This window comes from Callithrix jacchus, chromosome 5 (genome assembly GCF_049354715.1).
Source record: "Callithrix jacchus isolate 240 chromosome 5, calJac240_pri, whole genome shotgun sequence".
Lineage (NCBI taxonomy): Eukaryota > Metazoa > Chordata > Mammalia > Primates > Cebidae > Callithrix > Callithrix jacchus.
Genome location: NC_133506.1, coordinates 129,249,682 through 129,257,367, shown reverse-complemented (window position 1 = coordinate 129,257,367; position 7,686 = coordinate 129,249,682).

Genomic DNA, 7,686 nt, shown 5'->3' with positions numbered 1-7,686 from the left:
ATCGAGACAGAGTCCTACACTGTCTCCCAGGCTGGAGTGCAGTGGCGCAATCTCGGCTCACTGCAACCTCCACCTCCCGAGTTCAAGTGATTCTCCTGCCTCAGCCTCCCAAGTAGCTGGGATTACAGGCACGTGCCACCACACTCAGCTAATTTTAATTTTTGTTTTTTTTTTTTTTTTAGTAGAGATGGGGTTTCACCACACTGTCCAGGCTGGTCTGAAACTCCTGACCTCAAGTGATCTACCCACCTCAGCTTCCCAAAGTGCTGGGATTACAGGTGTGAGCCACCTGCCGGCTGACATGGCCTTTCTGTACAGCTGTGCTTAGGACTAGAGTGACTGTGTCCTCCCCAGCCCCCAGATGTCCTGGTGCACGGGACTCTCACCGCCAGAAAGTGGCTGGCACTGCAGGCAGGCTCTGTGCACAGCTGGGAGCAGAGCTGCCACCTCCTCCTCTTGCCCCTTTACTGTAAAACCCAGAAAATCAGCTTACAGGTGGCAGGTCCTTGGTCTAACCTGGCTCCTCAGGGAGATAAGCCCCACTTCCCCATTTCCAGATGGAGAAACGGGCTCAGAGAAGCCTCAGAGTCGCCTTCTCTAACGTCCAGAATTCATTCAAAACTCCTGCCCTTCTCACCCCCACCACTCCTGGGCACATCAAAGCCTTGGGAAATGAAGTCATGGGGTGAGGGTTCAGTGGCCCCTGCACCCCCGCTGCCCCGCCCCCGCACCCCTACCTCCTTTCCTCTCACCGTGTTTCTCTGCCTGGGCAGCCTCAGAAGGGAGCTCCAGTCTGCGCAGGGCTGGCTCACTGCTTGCTGAAGCCCCTGCTTGCTCTCAGGAAATCTTGGGGACCCCAATGTGGCTGAGTTCCTGGTGGAAACCCTGCCCCTCCCCTGAGCATCCACAGAGAAATGTGGGTTCCCCGCTCATCTCCCTGGGATGCAATTAGAGGCATAATTAAAATATCACTCAGGTCTCTTTGTCCCTAGACAGGCTCATGCCGCTGGGGAGTTAGGAGCAGGGCTTTCTGGCTGCCCCAAGGGAAGAAGAGAGAGGGAGGAGGGCTGGGGCCCAGTGGGAGACGGGTTCCTAGGGGCTATAGTCTAGCTCAGGGATGACCGGGGAAAGAAGGTACTGCTCAGGCGAAGCCCAGGCAGGTGGGTAGGGGCTGTGCCTGCCAGAGTGCAGCCTCCGCAAGAGAGAAATGACTGTACCTACACCGACTAACCAGGGACTCTTGAGGGGCCAAGAAAAGCCAGCTACCCTAAACCCCAGAATCTGTTGCTTGACCATTGATGGAAAAAGCTCTGAGCATTCAATAAGACTCAGGGACCTGACTTGATTTGCAGTTTTAAGGAGCATACCTTCTGGCTGGGGGTTCAGTGGACCCAGGGGACAAGGATGAGAGGAGCAGCCAGAACCAGCCGAGCCACAGAGCTCAGTCAAGATATGCTGGGCGCCAGGCACCGTGGCTCATGCCCATAATCCTAGCACTTTGGGAGGCTGAGGCAGGAGGATCCCGTGAGGCCAAGAGTTTGAGATAAACTTGGGTAACAGCGAGACATCTCTACTATATATATATATATTTTTTTTTTTGAGACAGAGTCACACTGTCACCCAAGCTGGAGTGCAATGGCATGATCTTAGCTTACTGCAACCTCTGCCTCCAGGGTTCAAGCAATTCTCCTGCCTCAGCCTCCCAAGTAGCTGGGATTACAGGCGTGCACCACTATGCCTGGCTAATTTTTTGTATTTTTCGTAGAGATGGGGTTTCAATATGTTGGTCAGGCTGTTCTCAAACGCCTCTTCTCGTGGTCCACCCATCTCGGCCTGCGAAAGTGCTGGGATTAGAAACATGAGCACCGTGCCCAGCCAATAAATATTTAAAAAATGATTTGCTGGGTAGCCTTGGGCCAGTTATTCTCTCGCTCCAATTGGCTTCAGTTTCTCTATCTTTAAAACTAGGCAGTAGCTCAGTTGTTTTCAACTTTTTACCAGAAGCTTTGTTTGCAATGAGGTCATGCTATTTTTTTTAATTGATTTTTTTTTTTTTTTTTTTTTTGAGTCAGAGTCTCGCTCTGTTGCCCACGCTGGAGTACAGTGGCACAATCTTGGCTCACTACAGCCTTCGCCTCCCAAGTTCAAGCAATTCTCCTGCCTCAGCCTCCAGGGTAGCTGGGATTACAGGTGCACACCACCAGACCCGCTAATACTTTTTGCACTTTTAGTAGAGACAGAGTTTCACCATGCTGGCCAGGCTGGTCTCCAACTCCTAAACAGGTGATCTGCCTGCCTTGACCTCCCAAAGTGTTGGGATTACAGGCATGAGCCACTGCACCCAGCCTTTTATCATTGATGATTTATTTATTTATATTTTATTTTATTTTATTTTATTTTATTTTATTTTATTTTGAGACAGAGTTTTGCTCTTTTTGCCCGGGATGGAGTGCCATGGCTCCATCTCAACTCACTGTAACCTCCACCCCCTAGGTTCAAGCAATTTTCCTGCCTCAGCCTCCCAAGTAGCTGGGATTACAGGCACCCGCCAACCTGTCTGGCTAATTTTTGTATTTTTTAGTAGAGACGAGGTTTCACCATGTTGGCCAGGTTGGTCTCAAACTCCTGACCTTAGATGATCCACCTGCCTCGGCCTCCTAAAATGCTGGGATTACAGGCATGAGCCACTGCGCCTGGCCCCTGCTCATTTTAGACTGAGGCTGGGAGAGCAAGTGATTGACCAAAGTCCCAAGAGTGGATCGGAGCTGAGCAGGTGGAATTCTCTGGGCTGGCCTGGGAGCTGTGGCCTGGCAGGTGAGGGACAGGTTGAGGGGTGGCATGAGCAGCAGACTGCATGCAGAGCTGGGAGTGGTATAGCTGCAGGGGTGGCTGGAAGATCCCTGAACGAAGGATGAGTTGGAGGGGTGGGCCTTTCCAGGTGTGTGTGGCACTCCCCACCCCCTCCCTGGCTCCCCTCAACCCTCATATGACAGACTCCCCAAAGCCCCAACTTCCTCCACACTTGGGCAGGTGCCCTTCCTGGCACACCCCTCATCTGCAGCACTTAACACATATACAATCTCCCTGAGCCCCGAAGGCCCTGATTTAAGATGCCAGAAGTAAAAGTTAGGAATAAAAATGGGAGAGCTTATCTTCCTTCTTCCACCTTCCTTTCTCCTCTAGGCCCCATGGCTTCCTGCCAAGAGACGGAAGGGAAACTAGGAAGAGTATTTTTGCGGGAGGGAGTGATGCTTACAGGCAGATGGATGCTGGCTCTGCCTCTAAAACCTGTTGCTCTAACCTACTGAGCTGCTGTTCTCCACAGTGAGACTCCCAGGAGAGAGAGGAGGAGCCAAGGAAGCTGCCTTCCCTGGCCAGAATCCAACCCTAAATGATACTTGGCATGTTAAAAAATACTTGTCAAGGCCACAGGGCTCTGATGAGTCTTGTTTTCTTTTTCTGCTCTGTTCTCTTTCAAAAAGGATTAGAGACAGCTTACAAAAATACATAAAATACAATAGGATAAAAATAGATCACAGAAAGCACTGGAACAAACAGTACAAGGAGCCAAGAGGGTAGGACACAGCAATGTTCTTTGGCTGGGCCTCCACAGTTCTCAAAGGTGGGCTGCAAACAGGATTCTGAGCTTCCTATCAGTCAAAGCAAAGAGGGAAATCCGCTGGTTTTGAGACTCATAAAATCCATGAGATTAAAACCAATCCTGGCTGGGAACACAGGGGTGTGCCATCACACCTGGCTAAATTTTTTTTTTTTTTTTTTTTTTTTTTTTTTGAGATGGAGTCTCGCTCTGTCACCCAGGCTGGAGTGTAGCAGCATGATCTTGGCTCATGGTAACCTCCACCTCCTGAGTTTAAGAGACTCTCTTGCCTCAGCCTCCTGAGTAGCTGGGATTACAGGCATCCGCCACCACGCTGGTATTTTATTAGAGACCGGGCTTCACCATGTTGACCAGGCTGGTCTTGAACTCCTGACCTCAGGTGATTCACCCTCCTCGGCCTCCCAAAGTGCTGGGATTTCAACATGTCAAAAGCCCATCTCTACAAAAAAATACCAAAAAAAAAGTCACTGCGCCCGGCCTTTTTTATCTTTTTTGTAGAGATGGGCTTTCAACATGTTTTCCAGGGTGATCTCAAACTCCTGACCTCAAGTGATCCTCCCACCTTGGCCTCCCAAGTGCTGGGATTATAGGTGTGAGTCACTGTACCTGACCTCAACAACAGTCTTACTCAATAGAGTGCTATGGTCGGAATGTTTACGTTCCCCCCAAATTCATATGTTGAAATCCTAACCTCCAAGGTGATGGTATTTGGAGGTGGGACCCTTGGGATGTGATCAGGGCAGGAGATAGAGGCCTCATGAAGAGGATTAGTGCCCTAATAAAAGATGCCTCAGAGAATTGACCTGTCCTTCCCCCATGTGAGGACAAAGCAAGACGGTGCCATCCATGTGCCAAGAAGCAGGCACCACGTGTTGGCTTTTTTTTTTTTTTTTTTTTTTGAGATAGAATCTCGCTCTGTCACCCAGCCTGGAGCACAGTGTCGCGATCTCGGCTCACTGCAACCTCTGCCTCCTGAATTCAAGCAATTCTCCTGCCTCAGCCTCCCGAGTTGCTGGGACTACAGTCGGGTGTCACCATACCCAGTTACAATTTGTGTTTTTTGGTAGAGATGGGGTTTCACTGTGTTGACCAGGATGGTCTCAAACTCGTGAACTCAAGTGATCTGCCTGCCTCAGCCTTCCAAAGTGCTGGGATTACAGGTGTGAGCCACCGTGCCCAGCAAATTTTTGTTGTTTATAAGCCACCCAGATTATGGTATATTGTTTATAGTAAGACTAAGTAAGACACAGATACAGTCGTACAAACCCTATCAGCTACTTTCTACAGAGTTGCTCAGGATAAACGGAGGGCTTGATGCCACAGCACAGATCAATAAAGCCAAGTCTATGGAGGGCCAGACCCATGTGATCCAAGAGACACAATTTCGATTCTCCCAGAGAAGGGTTCGCCAACCCCCACGCTACTGACATTTGGGGCTGCTCATTCATTGTTACTGGGAGCTCACCTGCACACTGTAGGGTGTTTGCAGCATCCCTGAGCTCTACCTGGTAGATGCTAAGCACTCCCTCAAATTGTGACAGTTAAAAATGTCCCCAGGCCAGGCTCAGTGACTCATGCCTATAATCCCAACACTTTGGGAGGCCAAGGCAGTTGAGCCCAGGAGTTCAAGACCTAGCCATCATGGTGAAACCTGGTCTCTACAAAACATAAAAAATTAGCCAGGTGCGGTGGTGTGCACCCGTGGTCCCAACTACTGGGGAGGCTGAGGTGGGAGAATCGCGTAAGCCTGGGAGCCAGAGGCTGCAGTGAGACGTGACCACGCCACTGCTCTTCAGTCTGGGAAACAGAATGAGACCCTGTTTCAAAAAAAAAAAAAGTCCCAGGACATTGCCAAATGTTCTATTGGGGACTGAAAACCACTGCTCTTAGAGGAGAAGTGAGCACTTTCTTAAAAGGTTGGTGCGAAAGTAATTGTGGGCCGGGTGCAGTGGCTCATGCCTGCAACCCCAGCACTTTGGGAGGCCAGTGCAGGTGGATCACCTGAGGTCAGGAGTTCGAGACCAGCCTGGCCAACATGGCAAAACCCTGTCTCTACTAAAAATACAAAAATTAGTTGGGCATGGTAGCAAAAGCCTATAATCCCAGCTAGTCAGGAGGCTGAAGCAGGAGAATCACGAACCCGGGAGGCAGAGGTTGCAATGAGCTGAGATTGTGCCACCGCACTCCAGGCTGGGTGACAGAGCAAGATTCTCTCAAAAAAAAAAAAAAAAAAAGAAAGAAAAGAAAAAAAGTAGTAATTGCAGTTTTTGCCATTAAAAGTAATGGTGGAATATAAAGGCTAATCTAAGACAAATAAAAATGTTTTCAGGTCACAGACTTTTATTCAAAGCAAAAGAAAAAAAGATTTATGCCATTCCTTGGCAGAAAATGTATATACTTACATTTTAAAATTACCTACTTGATTGAAAAAATTGACACTTCCTATTAGCCAGTAAAATGTTTCTACATGGGTATACCTGAGAAGTGGCTGCACCAAGGTAGGTTTCTAATTTTTCATCCTGAAGTGAGATTGAGGATTATGTTGAGAAGCTGGTATGGGCCAGAGGGCTTGTCCTTGTGTACCTAGGGCAGCAAGAGGTTTGTGTCATCTCCTAGATAACTTGGAAGATGATCCTGCATCAATATCATTTCTCACAACACGGTTCTTCCCCAGCCCTCCACCAAATCTGGGTTGACTGCAAAGAGTCTGCGGTTGTATTCTCTGAAAAAATAAATCTAAGGGCCAGGCACTGTGGCTCATGCCTGTAATCCCAGCACTTTGGGAGACCGAGGCAGGTGGATCACGAGGTCAGGAGTTCAAGACCAGTCTGGCCAAGATGGTTTCTACTAAAAATACCAAAAAAAAAAAAAAAAAAAAACTTGTTTCTACTAAAAATACAAAAAAAAAAAAAAGACCCCAAAACTCGTTTCTACTAAAAATACCACCACTAAAAAAAAAAAAAGTATCCAGACATGATGGCGTGTGCCTGTAATTCCAGCTTCTTGGGAGGCTGAGCCAGAGAATTGCTTGAACCCAGTAGGCAGAAGTTGCAGAAAGCCGAGATCATGCCACTGCCCTCCAGCCTGGGCAACAGAGCAAGATTCTGTCTCCGGGGGGCTGGGGGAAGAAGAAATCTATAGTGCAGACTCCTTTGTTCATCAAATACATACTGAGCCCCTGCTATGCACCAAGCACTCCCGGACGTGCTGGGAGGTATAACAGTAGGCAAAGCTGACACAGCCCCAGGGTGGCACTATAATGTGTGGGCCCCTTCCTCCATAAAAATCATTCAAATTGGCTGGGCACGGTGGCTCATGCCTGAAATCCCAACACTTTAGGGGCCTGAGGCAGGCAGATCACGAGGTCAGGAGATTGAGACCATCCTGGCCAATATGGTAAAAACCCGTTTCTACTAAAAATATAAAAATTAGCCAGGCATGGAGGCACAAGCCTGTAATTCCAGATACTTGGGATGCTGAGGCAGGAGAATCGCTTCAACCTGGGAGGTGGAGGTTGTAGTGAGTCGAGATCACACCACTGCACTCCAGCCTGGTGACAGAGGGAGACTCCTTCTCTTGAACTCCTGACCTCAAGTGATCCACCTGCCTTGGCCTCCAAAGTGCTTGGATTACAGGCATGAGCCACCATGCCCAGCCAGGGGAGACTCCTCAAAAAAAAAAAAAAATTGTTACAATTACATTTATGACTCTGTGTTGCTATAAACTTACAGGTTCACATATTTTCTTCCAATTTTAAAAGAAATTAAAGCATGTTTGTGGGCCCCTAAAAGAATGGAGGGTTCTGGCACCGTGTCCACTGAACCATTGGAGAAGTCACCTGGATGGGCTCTGGCCTTGGAGGTTTGGGTTGGAGAGCTTGGGAAACAGACATCAGCAAGCAAGAAGATAAGTAAAAGCAGCAAACATGGTGCTGACTTGAAGGAAATACACAGCTGGATGCTGGGAGGGAGAATAACCCGGGTCTCACTGTGGATAAGGTCATTGGGGGCTGGCTGTGGTGGCTCACGCCTGTAATCCCAGCATCTTGGGAAGCCAAGGTAGGTGGA